At 39.4% G+C, this 19044-nt stretch overlaps 1 protein-coding gene across 9 annotated transcripts in view; it reads left to right on the forward strand.

Moving 5' to 3' along the window:
- The window catches only part of ERBB4 (erb-b2 receptor tyrosine kinase 4), an 885692-nt gene that overhangs the window by 405356 nt on the left and 461292 nt on the right, over positions 1 to 19044 (forward strand). The window lies entirely within an intron of this gene.

Raw genomic sequence — 19044 nt, forward strand, 5'->3', positions numbered from 1 at the left:
TCAAACATCTGACCTGCAGACTGGATACGGCCCACCAACCTTTTTGGTCTGGCCCCTGGCAGCAGTGCGTGCTGCCGTGAGATTTCGCGGCATTGTATTCTCTGGCGGCAGCATGTGCTGCCGCGAGATCTCACGGCATCGTGCACTGCTGCCAGCGAGTACAACGCCACAAGATGTTGCAGCAATGCGTGCTGCCGCCAGCGAGTAGGACGCCATGAGATCTTGCGGTCTCACACGCTGCCACCAGAATACACAGATCTCATGCACAAGACACAGCGCTCCAAAAGTGCCTAGTATTTGGATTTATGGTATGTATGGCCCACTTGAAGTACATTTAATTGTAATAATAATTTAAATTGCTGTGTAGAATACCCTTTGTTACATTTATAACCCTGTAATAAAAAATAAAGTTTATTGCTGGCTTGCCCATCGCTAGGATTTTCTCGCCAGCCAGATAATCCTTAAAAAAAAATCTTCCCTCACTTGGCCTCTGCAAGAAAATCAGTTAGGTTAGCATGGTGTTTGTATAATGTGTGACCACAGTCCTTTTCATTTGATCAGGGGTTCCCAAACTTTTTGTCTTCACAACCCCATTTTAATGAAATATTTCCTGCTGGGACTCCAGACAGCATGGAGGATGCCCTTTGCTCTTTGCACAGTGTGACCTTGTATGCACTGTACATGCAAGGTCATGCTGTGAGGAGCAAAATGGCGTCATCCGCATAATAGGGATTGCTGCGACCCCATCTGCTGATGTCACGACCCCATTTGGGGTCTTGACCAACAGTTTGGGAACTGCTGACTTAGATGATTAAAAGAAAGAGAAGCTTAAAGCTTATATTCAATATGGGGAAACGAAAGGATTTCAAAGAGAGTATGAAGAAAAATAATTGATAGAAGAATGTATATTTCACTGTGCCACCGTTTTTCCAATTGCCTATTTTAATTGTTAGGTACATGGCTGGAAATACTGATTACTCTTCTCCCTGGTGAAATTTGCTGTGCAGAATATTTGCTTCTGTATTATTGACATAAAATGTAGTTACACAGCTAGAGCTGAGCTAAACTCAGCAGTGTTAGCCTGTTGTTATTTTTGTTTTGGCTCATTTGCACCATTTGAGACTTACTTTAAGATTAATGAAACTGCATGGTTGCCAGTTAAAATCATGTAAAACCATTAAGTTTTGCATAGTTTCCATCCAAACCCACAAACTTCTTCCTGGCAATTTCTTCCTCACTAGAGATGAAGAAGCTATATTTGAAACGAATGACTGGAAGAAGACTTGGGTCTGAACATCCTTTTCTATCAACAGGTCCTGAACTTGTTTTCTTCTAGTGTGGCATTGGATACAGTTCAGTGACATGTTACCTCCATTCTTGAACCTCTCAACATATTCTGAGCAGCTGCCTGCCTTCCATCCCCACTGTGGGTTGTGCAGGATTCAGCCATCCTGCTTCTTCCATTAGACCATTTCCCTCTAGAGAAAATACTCTCAACCTGTGTGTAGCCAAGAGACATCCCAGCGTTAGCCATTTTAGCCTTGTCTAATCTCACCTAACATAACAATATAATTCCCAGAATTACAGTCACACTGTTGGATACAAAGAGCTAGGTCCTCAAGCTAGTATTAAATGAGTGTAGCTACATTGATGTCATTGGTGCTATGCCAGTTTATACTAGTTTAGCCGCTGGCACTGTATATTTAGGAATTATAATACCCAGCATACTAATTAAAAGTACTGTTTTAGAGACAGCGTTGTGAGCGCAAAGTACCCATAGTACCAACCTGTGAATATTCACAGCCTTACTTGGGCTTAAAGGTTGCAGACATGCCTGACAAATCTCTAAGTCTCACATGTTTCTCTAAATAATTATAGGTGTGTATTTCAACCAGTAAAGAGACCATTCATTGAATTAGTACCTGAGTATCAAGATCACCAGGGAGCTAATCCAAAGCGTACTGAAGTCAATAGAAAGACTCTCATTGACTTTAATGAGTTTTGGACCAGGCCTTTGGTGAACACTATCTTGAAAGAAAAAGGGGCAACTTCAGTAGCTGGAGTCACTTTTTTATTTTAGCTACAATTTCAAACACGAACCTATCTGGAGTATTTTACTATTTTATTTATTGCCTCTGAGGTACAAATAGATTTAGTCCTAATTTGGACTCCAGCTGGTTTTTAGAGGGTAATCAAATTTATGGTTATGAGATTTTTGCCCGGTTGTTTCCCCCTTTATAACTTTTGGGTAAACCAAACTCTCTCAAATTGTGCTGTTGGAAACTTTTTATGGTATTTCACACTTCCTGAGTAGGAAAAAATATCTCTCTGAGGCCTCTTACAGTTTCTATCTCATCCTGAATTTTTTTTTCTTAATATTAGATAATCATTTAACTTCTTCAGTACTTACATTTTCCTGTCACTGATTGTGCACTCTAGGAATTCTAGCATTTTTCCCCACCATGTTTGTCTGCCACACCTACATGGCCCCCAACACTGGGGCATTTGAGTGATTCACAATCTTTAATGTAATTTCTCCTCACAACAATCCTGGAAGGCAGGACAGTGCCTTGTTTTACAAACAGGGACCTGAGGGGCAGAAAGATGTAACTGACTTGCCTAAAGGCATACATGAAGTCTGGAGAGGGGAAGAGAGGGGATGGGGGTGGGGGTCAAAGACTTGAACATAGGTCTTCCAATTTACAACTAGCATCCTAACCACTGGACCATCCTTCATTTGCATAGGGGTATCATCTAGGTCCAGAGACTTTGGTGCAGCTATATTGATTTACCCCAACTGAGCTTCTGGCCACAAATTTTTAATCACTTGTAATAAAGTGTTCTTGGTATGCTTAATAGCCGTACCTGAAGAAACTCTTTCCTTTCAGTTCCTCGGAGCTGCTTTTTTTGCTTTGTTTTGTTAAAAAAGATGAGACACACATAATCTGATTCTTTGTATGTACCACTTCCAATCAACCTTTGTCATATCCACCGCTTATTCCACCTCAGATTACCAATAGAAGTTGATATGGTTTGGGAAGGAATATTTTTATTTAATTAATATATACCCTGCAAGCTAGGAATCAGGTATTGTGTCCAACTGTTTTTTCAGCTGAAGAGTGGATGGAAATAGGAAGTGATATCTTTAATTTTGCTGATATTGTATCTAATTATTCTGAATTATGGGATATTCAGATCTGTTGGGGTTTTGTTTGGTTTTTCGCTTTTCCACTTAGGTCTAGGTCAGACAACTAGTTATATAATAAAAATGCAAAGAACTCTATCATTCCTGTTACCAGGAGCGCTGCTGGCTCAAGTGATTTCAGTTGATCCCAACTTGCATAATTCAAAGAAGACTGAATCTGCAGCACTCTTCCTTGTTCAAGATTTTACTTAGTTCAGTAAGGCACTTGGTAATTTTGCATAAAAATGTAACATTGTGGCATATTAATTTGCAAAAGAAACACCATAACATAAAAAACATATAATTCATCAGTCTTTCATTCACTTCTCAAATATTTTTCTGCTTTAAATAAGATAAGTCATATGCATTAAAAAAAAAAAAAAAAGAATAGTATCAATTAAATCCATTAATCCAGTCTCTGGATTAGCTTCATATTGCATGTGACACCAGTCTGTGTTGGTGATGTATTTATGTGAGACTTTTTATTAGCATTTTAAAAAAAATCTGGTTTCATTTACTGGAAAATACATTGAAACTGCTTGCTCATGTAAAAGATATTTTTGTGACAGAAAAAATATTAGTTTATTGTGTTATACATAACTAGCGCATGTCTCAAAGTATTGAAGAAAAGAAACCCAATTTTTCTGGTTTCTTTGCAGTGTTGGTTTTACAGATCATTTGTGTTAAGCTTTTGGTGTTTTTGCATACAGTATATTATGTCCCCCCCATTTTTAAAGAGTTGTACATATGACTCAACCCACACAAGGATGAATTTGCTTTTTCTTTTTTGTTCCTTTCTAAGGCAATAAGACATCTGGCTGCTCTAAGCATGTGTTTTCAAGTCACATCCTTTTAACCCGCCTCATCATTTTATTTGTAAAGTGCTCACCCGCTGAGATGCTAGAGGCCGTGTACAAACAGTTTTAAACAACATCAGAAAATAAACAATATGGGAAAAACTGATGAGATGTTTTAAAAGCTGAACAGTCTGGAATCACTGAAACAATGTATGCTGGGCAGGGGAAGTTGGGGGTGAGATGGGTCCAAGAGAGGTGCAGACAATCATTGAAACTGAAAACACCTCTGAAAAAAAGGGAAGTTTAAAGTCCAGATCCTCAGCTGGTGTGAGGATCCTTAGCTGAGGGTGAAGAACAGCTCCACTGACTTCAGCGGAGTTTTTTATATTTAGGATCTGCTTGGGGATCTGGCTCTAAAATTTATTTTTATGTGAGAAGGTATTGGCTGAGGGGTAACTAAAGGGGAACAAGTTCTAAATCCCAGCAGATGCCATGGCAAAAGCAGCTTCTTCACTCACTGATCTAATATGTGATAATGGAACTCCTCAACGGCAGGCAGTTTCAGTGTTGGAGATACCTAGCAGGATGAGTTCACTGGAAAGAAGGGCTCTCCCTATTAAAAACTTTAAGACCCAAGAGGTCCATCTTAACACCAAGAAGAATGCAGGGCAAGACTAATAGGATTATGGTTCTTCATGGCATACTGATGCATTCTGTACTTGGTGTAGAGAAGAAATTACACTAATAAAGCCTCATGTTCATGGGTGCACATGTTGCTTTTCGCAGGGTCCTTACAGGATAAATATGGGCACATCCACTGCAAATTGCACAGCTGGAAATGTTTTTACACCACACCTTGTATATGGCTTTCCATATAAAGGGTGCTGATGGAAATGATACCAAGATTTTTAATCAGTCTCACTGATTCCATTTATGCCCCCTTCAATAAATGGAGACATAAAGGACGATAGAGCATCCTCATGATGATGTCTTCCCATCAGCTATACTTCTGTCTTTCCTGTTTTGAGTGTGAGGCAATGTGGATGCATCCAGATGTCAGTATCAACCAACTGTGCTCCTACAGGACAGACAGACACTGAGCACAGCACCGGAGATGTACAACTGTGCATGAGCATACTGTTTATTCTCTAACCTGTATTTTCTCATGCACACACCCCATTTTATTAGAGTTCTCCAACTCTCACACCTACTGAATAATCAATGCCTCTTTTTAAACTTACATGCTTTATCAAAATAGAAATGTTTGTATACCAAAGCAGGTACACATAAGAAACTTAAAGATGAATAGAGCTGGGGCTGGTATATTTAAGTGCGGCAAGCTGGGGTGTAATTTACCCTGCACTAGCCTGCCATGCACTAAATGTCCACGTGGACGGTAAGGCAATGCACTGACAGTTCCCCAGTGAGCTTTGACCTAACCCACTTTGAAATGGGAGTAGATCAAAGCACAATGTGCAACTGTTTAGTGCACAGCAATAAGGTCTATACAGACTGTTAATACATGGCAGGCTAGTTCAGGGTAGATTTACGCTGCCTGGAGATTTGCTATGCACTGAGTTTTCATGCAGATCAAGCCCCTGGTCATCTCAGTCAGAAGCAGATACATCAGTACATGGTTTTGGGACACCTTCTCAGCATCTTCGATATCCATGAACAATAAAGGCTCTACTCAAACCTGGGACCTATATTAGACCTTCAGCTTTGCCTTCAGTTTTTTCTTCTAACTTTATGTTAATAGGAATAAATTCTGTGTATCTTTTCATCACTTCCAGGAAGAAATCTGAGTGAGAGAGGATATAGCAGGAATTGCAAGACAGGATCAGACCCATGGTCCTTCTAGTCTAGTATCCTGTCTCCAACCCAGGATAGCCTCTGGTGCTTCAGAGGAAGATGCAGTAGGCAGTTGTGGGAAAACCTTCCTAACCCCTAATAGTTAGAGATGAGTTTAAGCCCTGAAGAATGATGTTTTTGATATCCCTTCTCCAATGTTTTAGTATTTGCTATTATAATGCTGGATTTGCTTGTCAGATTCTGTGCCTATTTTCTCATTGGCATTTGCTGCCTCTATAGAATCATAGAAGATTAGAGTTGGAAGGGACCTCAGGAGATCATCTAATCCAACCCCCAGGCTTGATGCAAGATTAGGGATCTTGACTTCATGCAAGGTCATTTTTCTGTCCCACTGGAGTGCTGGCCTGTGGCCTATCCCCCAACAGGGAACCTAGGTGATGGGAGATCAATTACCTGTTCAGTTTCCAGTGCAGAGATCTGTAGGAGCTCATCTAGCAGTGACTGGAGAGAAGGGAGGGTATCACAACCAGGGCTCTTAACCCACAGTTGGACTTGTGGCCCTGTTCTTTAATTTCTCAAGAATATAAGATTGTTTGCAGATGGTCAGAGAGTTCTCCTCTGCCTTGATATCAGACCTTGCTGACCTTGGCCTTTATCACTGTTACTGTTTCAATCAGCTCCATTTTCTGGTTAATGCCCGTGAGATCCTCAGTGGCATATTGGATTTGCTTAGTAATTCGCCCGTGGCCAACGCTCAGATCCTGCAGATAGCTGTGAATCGCTGCTGAGCCTATGGTCTGCTCTGCTATGGCTGTAGAGGAGTAACCAGAAGGTCAGGGATACTTTGTTCTCTCTGGGACGGCTGAGAGGCGGTTTTCCAGCTCATCCAAATGTTCCTTTTCCTTGGCGTGCCTTAAGCCCTGTAGGCATTTGAAGTCTACAAATGGAACCAGAAAGCTTTCAGGACTGACGTTAACTGTGCAAAGGGGAAATGGAGCTCTTCAGCAGCATGCTCCCATGGAAGCTAGTATGACAGCAGGGGTTAGAATGGCTGTAATCAGTGAAGGATACTAGGGAGTCTCTGCTGCCTATTGATACCATTAGTGTAATGGATTCATAACTAATTTCGCACAGATGGATCTGGATTTGAGTATACCCCCTTCCAGGCCTCAGTGCCTTCTCTCTGAGCTTGTTGCTCAGCTGTTTTCAGTTTTCACAGAGGGATCTGGCTGAAATTCTCAACTCACTGGAAGATATTGAGCTTAAGTCTATTGAAATTGCCATTGAATGGAATGGATTACACTGGATTTCCTCTCGGTGGACAGAGATACAGTCTAGCAGTCATCTTGCCCCAGAGCCCCTGCAAGCCTCTTCCCTCTCCCCTTTCCAGGTTTTTCTCTGAATGTTTAATGCTCTTTTTGTGCCCAGTGTTTCCTGTTTGGTGAACTTTTCAGGTTTCTATCCTGGAAACCAGACTAGGTCACTCGATGACCTAACTCTTTTTCGGACCAAAGAAGCACTTTTAGCTTGCATCTTCTCCTGGGGCTTTCCTCCTGACAAGCTCAGGCTGAACCTATATTCAGAGAGACACAGTACAACTGTGACACGACCCAGGATTGTGAGGTACCTCGCTACCACCTGCCCTTAGCGCGAGGAAGTCTTGTCTATGCCTGCTGTGGGTCAGCTTCGTGACTCCACCAGCTTCTGCCAACATAAGCCCTGCCTTCCAAGCCTCCCTGTCTCCATGTGATAGGCACATGCCAACCTCCTAGTCTTCCAAGGGTCCCTCTGGAGTGCCCAGCCTCCGTTCCACTCAACACTCACAGAACTCTCAGATTCTCTACTTCCAATAGAAGAGGATGTACCAGCTTGCTGGCTTCACCTCTCCACTATCATCACACATTCATAGTGACAAACAAGAATAAGTTTATTGTGAAAGAACAGAGATTCAAATACTAGGAAGAAAGAATACTGGAAACAAATGGTTACAAATAAAACAAAATCATAATGCACTTTCTAGAGCCTAAACTTAACTCACAAGACATCCTACAGGAGAGCTTATTCAAAATCCTTTTCCGAGTGTTGTCAACCAGAATGGCTGAGACCCTCTTTTCATAAGATCAAGCCCTCTGGAAGCTTGGCCTTTCCAAACTGAAGGATGAAATCTCGTCCCCTCTCTACCTCATTAACGCAGTTACAGAATATGGTCCCTTTCACCAGGAAGTCCACTCTCTTGAGGCTTATCTTGAGGTCCCTTTGTTGTTGTAAACCCTCGGGGCTGCACCTGGTTCAGGCAGCAAACAGACAGACCTTGTCTCCAGGTGTGTTTGGTTTTTATGCTGACTGAGTTGGCCTGGAGCCCCCTTCCTGCCTAGAATCTGTTTATCATCTTCTGATGACTTCTCTTAACTTACATACTTTAAGTACATAATTTTCAGTATACATATATAACTCCTTACACATTACCTGCACATATATTTTGCAGTGATATGATGACCAGTGTGACACAAGCTTTCAGCAGAGAGTTTACATGACTCCTTTTAGTGAACCCAGGGGTTCCCTATAACATGGCATCCTTTGTGCCCTCCATCAGTTGGCACCAACAGATTTATGGGTCACAACAACAAAGCAACACACTGTAATGGGGCAATTAGAGCATTTCTTATTCTTTGTTATTGAACCTCTTTGGGTGTTAGAACAACTAATGAATTTATTGTAAACTTTCAGATACCAGGCTTAGAAAGCTGGTTTGGAATGATTATAATTTAGAAATATTATTATTTATGTGTTCAGTGGCAACAAGTAACTTGGCTCAGACACAAAATAGATGGTCCCTGACCCAGAAAGTTCACAATCTAAGCAAGAGAGACACAGAGCTGACGGAACACACTGTAAAAGCCCAGAGGAGTGAATAATTAGGATGTTTTTAAAATGCATTATTTATATTGTTGACTAACTTCATGTGGGTATTGCAGAAATAGTGAGTCTTCAGGAGGGGTATAAATGAAGTGTGTGGGGTGGCTTATTGAACAGGGCAATGCAGAAAATTATATATGTAGGAGGGGAGGAAATGGTGGGGAGAAGGTTGTAGAAGAAATGGTGAAAGAAAAGGGCTTTGAGGTTGTCATAATTGGTGAAAGGGAAGGGGAGATCAAAGCACTGAGATCCTAGTTCAAGAAAACATCCTCCTTCAGAACAACATTTGAAACATGTTTTTCAGTTCCATTGAAGTCAAATGAACTTCAGCAAGTGTTTAAAGTTAAACACATGCTTAAGTGCTTTCCTGAATAAGCAATTCCATATTTGATAGCATGTGGATGGTCTGGCAAATGTGAGTAGTGCACTTGGAAGACTTGTGATTTGTATAGTAGCAGAAAAATCTACAAATCAAGAGAACAAAACTAATTTCAGTAAAATGGGTTTATATAACAGATTGTTATGTTCTTTTACAGCTGATAATGCTAATGGAAAGGTATGTTTTGCTCTTTTACCTAAGGGAATATTAATTTGATTGAAAATGAACAGCAATTATATATGGTATGGCTATGGAAAGCAAACAGTGCTACTCAATATGAAAGCTAAGCATTGTGGTTCTGTGAAAAATGTTTCCATTAGTTCTGCAAATCTAATGCTGTAGAACCAAATACACTTTGGAGCCATGGTAAAATTGTTAGCCAGGATAGTGAAGCAGGGAGGAGTGCTTAAATTTACTTGTGAAAAATTTGCACTGATTGAAAAACAATAATTTTCAGCCACCAAACTTCAAGCAAAAGGACAAAGGAAATCAGACTCACAAGGAAGTTAAATAACTTCAGTGATAAATGCTGGAGATAGACCAGTTTGGGTTTTTTTCGGTGCATGGTGTTTTGTTACATAGTCAATATTTCTTATGAGATTATATGTCATTTGAATTTTCTGGGGCTCGTATCTAGACTGAATCTAGATTCTCAAGAAGTTGCACTGAGTTTATCAACATTTTTCTCTGGATTCTTAAAAAAAAAGAAAAAAGTTTTATTTGAAATTATTTCTAATTTTTTTATTACCCCAGTTACAATATAATATAAGTGCACTGATGTGAACAAAACAGAAACATTTTTTTTCTGACTTGTATAGTGCTATGATGTGGCTTTCAGTATTTTAAAGGAGCAATAATGATTTTTGTTATTGGAATATTCTGCTGCACTTTTCTATTCTATATAGATTTGAGAAATCTTTTAACTCAGCAAAAGAGTGGGGCTGGAGGAAAGTTTTAAACAAATCATCTTCCTCCTAGATCCTAAATGCAATATATTTTCTGAATTTAAAATGAAAATGTTTGAATAAAGTATAGGAGAGAGGTCTTTTTCTTTTCTTTTCTTTTAAGGAGAAGGAAGGAAAAAACATACCTCTAAAGCAAAGCAGAGAGAAGGGAGAGATAATAGAGCTTGGAAGGCACCCTCTTGGCAAAGAGGAACAAGAGCAGTGGAATAATTTAATTGCTCATCAGCTAATTATACGGTATTATAATGTTAATGTGTCTTCATCATGACAATGTAATAGGTATAGATTGAAGCATATGAAAAAGAAAGTGTTGATGCAGTAATTATAACTAAGAGCAGAGCTGTTAGAGTAATTATAATGCTTCATCAGGTAATTAACGTATTGTTCAACTTGAGAGGGGGAACAAAGAGTGAAGAAGTTAAATATTGAAGGACATGCCTTAGACACTGTAGAGCTGTCTTCAAGCGTTTGTTGGAGGAGGTGATACTCTGTATTGATACTGTTATTTCCTTATTTTCTTTTACATATTTTATTGAAGGTGGGGGGACGTTGTCATCACTCACACTGTAAAATAGGCCAACAATCTACATTTCTGTCATTATTTTAAAACATTTTTCCTTAACAGCCTTGTGGCTTCCACCTCCAGTGAAGACAGTACATTCACAGACAGATGATTGGGATTAAAGGACAGTAGAAGCCGTTGCAAATTAACCCAAGAGCAAAGATAGCTGTTTAGTTCTGTCAAAGTTAACTTCCAGGAAAGGGTTCAAATGCAATTACTGGCCAAAACACTGTTTCTAAGAATTACATTTCTCCTTCTGTGCAACCTCCAATTCAGATGTTTTCTCAGGGCTGGCTAGATTTTCTGGTAGAGGTGGATCTTACACAAACCTTGGCATAACCTTTCCCACTGCAAGACCTTGCAAGACCCATTGCAAGACCACTGCAAACCTTGGCATAACCTTTCCCACTGCAAGAGACTCCAGCCTGTGAAGTTTTACTTAAACAAATTTAATCCATCATGTGCCCGTTGGTAGGATATCGAACACTGTAAAATTTCTGATTTGCCATCTAGCATGCACACACACACAGCAAGTGATGCAACACAAAATAATTTTCCGCAATTAGGTAACCAACACACCTTTGAACTGTTGTCAGGCTGCTTAAGGACCAACCAGTTACCCCCCAGTGATCTCCCTTGCAGATTATACCAGAGGAAAGTGATGCTATCTCACACAGTGTGGTCCAGCTATATGCTGTACTGCAGGATTCCTCTGGACCCAGGAGAAAGCCAAGACAAGTAATCTGCTATTCATATCCTAATAGCAGAGAGCTTCAAAGTAACTTCAGCACTAAGGGTAGAAACGCCTTGATTTCAATTTGGGTCTATGTCTGCCAGATCTGCATTTTAAATAGGGAAGGATGGGAGGGGAGATTGCCATTGAGGGAAAGCAGATAAGTACTCCCTTCTCCCTTGCCAGCCTTTTATGCAACAGAAAGGCCAATCCAAGAGTCAGTACTTTTGCAGCCCACCAGTCCTGAAGTGCTCTATAGCAGTGGTTCTCAACTGGGAGTCCGGGGCCCCGGAGCAGTCACGAGTAGGTTTCAGGGGGTCTGTCAAAATTAATGTTGGCGCTGCTTTCTGGTTTGACTTGCTGGGGGCCAGGGGAGAAAGCCGAACCCTGAGCAACTTAGCTTCATGATGCCTCTTGTGGTTTGGGGCTCTGGGCAATTGCTCTGCTTGCTACTCCCAAATGCCAACCCTGGCTTTTAATCTACTGGATATACAGATAAACAGTTGTTGTGGCACAGGCGGGCCGTGGAGTTTTTATAGCATGTTGGGGGAGGAAGGGGGGCTCAGAAAGAAAATGGTTGAGAAACCCTGCTCTACAGCCTGTGAAGCTGCTGTCCAATCCATTGGCGAAGTGGGAAGGGCTGCCCATTCTCCTAGGATCAGGGACGTCAGGAATATGCATTGGCAGCATCAGTCCTGGAATCATCTTCTAGGTCCTGGCAAGTGAGATCCCTGTGAGGAGCCAGTAATCTCCAGTGACAGCACTGTTTTTCATTTACCTTCTGCTATCTCTCTGCTTGCTTGATAATGCTAGGTAATTATGGCAAGAGCCATTGTTTCTGAGTAGCTGTGCTGTTGAAAATCCAGCAGCCTCAGATCGTTATCATAAATAACATCCCTGGTGAGCTTGAGGCAAAGATGGACTTGGTCATTTCACGCAGTGATATACTGTATTATGGTTCAGTTAAGACTCCATTTACAAAGGTACATTTGTCATGCCTTAGTGCATTTTTAGCCATGTGTTGAGGATGCTTTCGGAGGCTTAAAATGCATAGTGTGCTAGTGTCATATAACAAATATAGGTGTCTTTTTCGGAGGCGTTTTTCTGAGAGCCCCAGGTTTCTGGAATCGGCTCCCATTCTAGTTCCAAAATAGCCTGGATTTAGTGACCTTCCAGAGATACTACAAAAGCCATCTGTTTGATAGGGTTTTTGGAGAGGGTTGAGGGTATATTCCCGGAAGTTCAGCCAACAAGAAGGTGAAGAGCTGACTCAATCAATCACATAGTGTAATGCCTACATGGGGAGAAGATTACTGATAGCAGATGTCTCTTTAATCTAGCAGACAAGACCAGTGGCTGAAAGCTGTAGCAATGAATGACGGGAGCAGTATGTGGAAAGGACCTTTGTGGCTGAGTTCACCTGAATGTTGTTTTTAATTAATGCTGCTCGGGGTATTGTTATGATATTGTTAATTTAAGTAAGTACCCAGAGTCATTGTATAGGAATCCTTTTTATTATTAAAATTTAAATAAATGCAATCTGTATATTTCATTTAAACATCAAAAGAAATTTAAATGCTTTCATTATTTTTTTTTTCATTTTTGATGGAAAATTTGAAAAAAAAAACAACCTTTCACATTGGTGAGAAAAAAAACACTTTCTCTAAAGGAGAATTTCCCCCCCAAACGCCAAAATGAAATGAAAAATCTTAAAATTTGTCATCAAAAATGAAAAATTTTATCAACTGGAAAAAATGAAAAAAAAAACCCTTTTGAAATTTCTTGATGAAGTATTTTTATTTTCTAGTGGAAAACAGGCGGTACAAGTTTAAAAAAAGGAAGAGAGTGTGATTTTCCCCATCAAACTAAATACAAAATTTCAACTGGAGTGGACTTATTCAACTACATTGAAAAGTACTTTTTCATAAAATAATCCCAAAAATAACAACAAAAGTAACCAACCAACAAAGCCCAACACCTGACCAGGGACGGGAAAAATCACACAACTTTATAAATCATATTTATAAAAGCACATTCGTAAATATTAATGAAATGGGTGTACATGTTTTTAAGTGCCACAGGAAAATATAATACAGTACAAATTATTGACTTATGGACTGATTTTCTGCTTAGCACAATTGAGCCCATTTATAGTAGGATTGAGCATTGTAATATATGCGCTAATCAAATTCAGCGTAGATTTTCATCAAAGTTCCCTACAAAATATGAACACAAAATCCCCATTAAAAACTAATGGAAATCAGGCACCTATATCCCATAGGTGGCTTTGAAAATCTCTGTCTTAAAATATAACTATAGTGGAATATATTGCATATACTACAGACTCTAGGAGAAACACACAAAAGAAATACATCTGTTGCGTCAAAAATGACTTTTTAACAGGTCTCTTTAAAAGGTTCTTATTGAAGAAATAACTACTATTTTCTGGAATATATTTTGGGTTGGTAGGCAGAGAGCACATTCATTTTTAACAGGTCCTTTTCGTATTGTAGTAAAGAAATTGGGGAGTTCTTTTATAATAAACATATTTCTTTATCTTGTACATTATTTGTATAAAAGGACTTCATTGTATTTCTGTGAATGCTTTGGTATAGGGCATAGAAAATGTATTATTTTAACAGGTCTATTAATTTAAGCTCTGATGTATAATATTAAGCAGCACTTTAGAAAAGTGTTTCTTAAAGAGAGAGCCATGGGAAAGCTTAGGCCACTAATTTTCAGTAATAACAAATAGCCATATGATCTCATCCCTTATGCAGAGTACCCCCCTGCAGACATAGGTTTTCTCATGCTGTCCTCTGCTAAATTTTGATTGAGTTGTGAGAATAGCTCCAATCATTTTCCAGTGACTAACCACCATGAGGTTTCAGATTTTCCAAATGTAGACCTGGATCCAAAGTTGGGCCCATCTGGAGCTCTGACAATGTACACTAGCTGAGGATCTGCCCTTAATTTTCAAGGGTACAGGCTGCACAACTTTGAGCAGTAAATGAAAACATGAAGTAGAGTTGAAGAGGAACTGGTTCAGATAATATAAGAGGCTCAATCCCTCCACCTTAAACTTTCTCTCAAAACTTGAACTGACTCTTGTAGTTTTAAATATGAACATTAATCATTCATCATTTCTTCACCACGTTTCTAGTTTCAGATCAAGATTAAAAGTAGAAATGTTGAAATAATTGCTTCATTCTTTTCTAAAAAAGTTAACAGATGCATACACAATATTAAACAAAAAGGTGGAAGGAACATGAGGCAGAATAGGTAAAGAATAGGTTAAAGAATATTTAGATAAGTTAGATGTATTCAGGTTGGCAGGGCCTGACAAATCCACCATAGGGTACTTAAGGCACTAGCTGAAGCAGTCTTGAAACCATTAGAGATTATCTTTGAGAACACACAGAGGATGTGTGAGGTTCCAAAGGACTGGACAAGGGCAAACACAGTACCTGACTTCAAAAATGGGAACAAAGAAGACCTAGGGAATTATAGCTCAGTCAACCTAACTTCACTACCTGGAAAGATAGAACAAATTACTAAACAATCAATCTGTAAGCACCCAAAGGATAATAGCATGATTAGTAATAGCCAACATGAATTTGTTAGGAACAAATCATGCCAAACCGATCTACTTCCCTTCTTTGATAGGGTTATTGGCCTAGTGGATGGGGTGAAGCAGTAGGTGCGATTTATCTGGATTTTTGTAAAGCTTTTGCTACTATCCCACATGATATTCTCATACACAAACTAGGGAAATGTGGTGTAGATGAAATTACTGTAAACTGGGTGCATAAGTAGTTATCAATAAGTAGTTATCTATGGTTCACTGTCAAAGTGGGAAGACATATCTAATGGGGTCCTGGGTCTGGTGATATTGAATATTTCAATTAATGAATTAGACAACGGAGTAGAGAGTATGCTTGTAAAATTTGCAGATGACACCAAGCTGAGAGGGGTTGCAAGCACTTTGGAGGAGGATTCAAATTCAACATGACCTTGATAAACTGGAGAATTGGGCTAAAATCAACAAGATGACATTCAATAAAGACAAGTGCAAAGTGCTACCCTTAGGAAAGAAAAATTAAAAGCATGACTACAACATGGGGAATAACTGGCTAGGTGGTAGTACTGCTGAAAAAGGATCTGCGTTTATAGAGGATCTCAAATTGAATATGAGCCAATAATGTGATGTGGTTGCAAAAAAGGCTGATATAATTCTGGGATATATTAACAGGAGTGTCGTATGTAAGACATGGGAGGGAATTATTCCAATCTACTTGGCACTGGGGCAGCCTCAGCTGGAGTACTGTATCCAGTTTTGGGCACCACACTTTAAGAAAGATGTGGGAAAATTGGAGAGAGGATCCAGAGGAGAGCAACACAAATGATAAAGGGTTTAGAAAACCCAAACTATCAGGAAAGGCTTAAAAATTAAGTATGTTTTGTCTTGAAAAAAGGAGAGCGAGTTGGGGGCCTGACAAGTCTTCAAATATGTTAAGGACTGTTTTAAAGAGGAATCAGTTGTTCCCCATGTCCACTGAATGTAGGACAAGAAATAATCATCATAATCTGCAGCAAAGGAGATTTAGGTTAGACATTAGGAAAATCTTTCTAACAATGAGGATAGTTAAAAACTGAAACAGGGTTCCAAGGGAGGTTATGGAATACCCATTATTGGAGGTTTTTAAGAACAAGTTGGACAAATAGTGTCAGGGATGATCTAGGTATACTTGGTTTTGCCTAAGCATGAGGCGATGGACTAGATAATCTCCTGAAATTTCTTCCAAGCCCACATTTCTATCTATGGTTCTCTGTATTTCCATGCTGGATCAGACCTGTGTCCATCTTTCCAGTATCTTGTTTCCAACAGAAGCCAATTCTTCAGAGTAAAGTGCTAGAAATCCTGGGACAGGTGGCTATGGGATAACTTGCCTCCAAGGAAAGTTTCCTTCTTACCCCTGATAGTTAGAGGTTGTCTTATGCCCCAAAGCTTGAAGGTTTATGTCCCTTCCAAACCTCTGATTTATTTTATTTTTAATATTTACTATTTTAAGTATGAATATTTTTGTAATCTGTATAAGTATATGATCCTTTCTGAATCCTGCTAAACTCTTGACCTCAGTGATATTTTATGGCAAAGAGTTCCACAAGCTAATTGTTCACTTGAGGAAAAAAGAGCATTTCTTTTGATCTGTTTTGAATTCATCAACTTTCAATTTCATTAAATATCCTTTTTTCTTGTATTTTGAGACTGAATGAATAGATCATTGCAATCTACTTTCTCTGTACCCTTTATTATTTCATATAATTTTATCATGCCCACTCTAATTTGTGCCCTCTTTAAGACAAACAATACCAGGGTTTTTTTTTAATTTTCTCTTCCAATGGGCATATTTGCATGCCCTTAATCATTCTCATCGTTCTCATTGCTATATTCCTTTTGAGATGGGGTGACCAGAACTAACTGGAGTATTCCCAGTTAGGGCGTACCACTGATTTCCATAATGGTGTTATAATATTTTCTGTATTATTCTCTGTCACATTCCTTATGCCAACTAATGTTTTGTTTGCTTTTCTGACTGCTGCTGCACATCAAGCCGAGTTCTTTACTAAGCTGTCCTCAGTGATGCCCCGGAGTAGAATTTTCAAAGGGGCCTGATTTAAAAGCCTATTTTCAAGTTCCATTTTCAAAAGTGACTTGAAACACTTACGGGCCAGGTTTTTAAAGGTATTTAGGCACATAACTCCCATTGAAATCAATACATTTAGGCACTTAAAAGATGCAGATAGGCACCTAATGGGATTTTCAAAAGCTCCTAGGCACCTAAGTCCCATTGATTTATGTGGGAGTTAGGCACATATGTTCTTTGGCAAATCCCACTAAGCACTTATCTGCCTCTTTAGATTCCTAAATATCTTTAAAAATCTGGCCCTTAGAAGCCTAATTCGCATTGAAAGTCAGTGAGACATAGGCTCCTACGTGCCTACATCACTTTTGCAAATGGGACTTAAGTAGTTTTGAAAAATTTACCCCAGCTCTTTTCTTATCATTACAGTTAATTTAGACCCTGGTAAGACATACAAATAGTTCAAGCTTTTTTTTTTTTTTTTTTTTTTTTTTTTTTTTTAACGCTTTGCAAACTTTTGGGAATTTATCCAAATTGATCCTCTGGGCCTTTGCCTATGATGCTGTGTTTACACAGAGCTTTCCCTGTAGGCAGCACTGAGCTTTTTTCCATTTCTCCATTCTCATTGTAGCCATTTTTCCTCCTGATTGATCCTTACATGGAGTTTAAGAGCTCACCCAGGGAGCTTTTATGGTGAAACAGAAAAACAAACAAATCAGTGAGCCCAATGTCCGTCTGTGACATAACTTTCGTTCTGCTATTGATGCCAAAGACAGGTCGAGACAACACCTTACTGAATTAAAAATAAAAAAAGCAATTAGAGAGGCCCTCTTGGAAAATGTTATTCATAATTTAACAACCATAATTTAATATTTGTGTTCCCCTTCTCCTGACCACACACCTTTTTTAATTTATTTTATTTTATTATAAGCCAACCATAAGAAATACCTGGGAGTGGAAAAACAGAGTTATTGACTGTCTGCTCCTGAGCTGTCGCAGAGCAGTAAACTGAACCACGAGACAAATGTAGGTACAGTTGGGAGAAAATTCGTAATTAATATTTCAATGGAATGAAGTGCCTTCACAGGAACAAGGCTAGAAATGAAGAGAGAAAGAGAAATTAGCCTGACATATGTCAAGGTTTTAGCAAACATATATATAGTGTATTTTTGCAGTTATGCCTATGACGTGTATATTGCTAATGGGGAGCAGACATGCTATGTGCAAACCCAGCCAGCGGCTGCCGATGAGTGAGTTCTCAGGCCATTTCCATTGACTGCGATGTGACTAAGTTTGGACGTCAAAGCTGCAAGAGTCATAGAGTTGCATTTCCTTGCAGTGAAACCTCATGAGGAGCTTTACAAACATTTGTGAACTGAGTGTTTATCACTTTGCTGGCAGTGACTACAAATGCCTGGGTGAATCCCATACTGTCATGTATAGGGCTACTCTTTGCAAAGAGGGATTGGCTGTTTATACAGATAGCAAGAGTATCCAGAGTTGTTAGTAGAGAGTGCTAAAAAAAGAAGTATTTGCAAGGGATATAAACCTCATGTTTCTGGCCTAAGCTCTGACTGTTAGGATTTAGGATGTAGGGTGACCAGATAGCAAGTGTAAAATATTGGGACACTTTTTTTCAGGGGGAGGTGATATAGTTGCATATACAAGTCAAAGTCCCTAATATCGTGATGTCTGATCAGGATGAGACCTACATTGGAGGGTAGATTATCCCATGCCTGCCTATTGTGAGGTTTTGTATTCCTTCTTCTGAAGCACCTGTTACTGACCGTTGTTAGAAACAGGATGCTGGACTAGATGGATAATGGGTGTGATCCACTGTGGCAATTCCTATGTTCGTAAGACTATCCCCAGGGACAGAACTCAGGAAATGACTTTGTATTGAAATCTAGAGGCCTCCAGGTAGTTCCTAAACTCTGGAAGAGGAGAAACCATAATGTAAATTTAAGTACAATGGAATCTGAAACCCCTGCCCTACTATCTATGTAGGTCATTCAAATAAGTGGGCCTGAGGCTATAGTAGAAGAAAAACT

This window comes from Emydura macquarii, unplaced genomic scaffold, assembly GCF_026122565.2.
Source record: "Emydura macquarii macquarii isolate MOO-44397 ecotype Brisbane River unplaced genomic scaffold, CSIRO-AGI_Emac_v2 contig_1253, whole genome shotgun sequence".
Classification (NCBI taxonomy): Eukaryota; Metazoa; Chordata; order Testudines; family Chelidae; genus Emydura; species Emydura macquarii.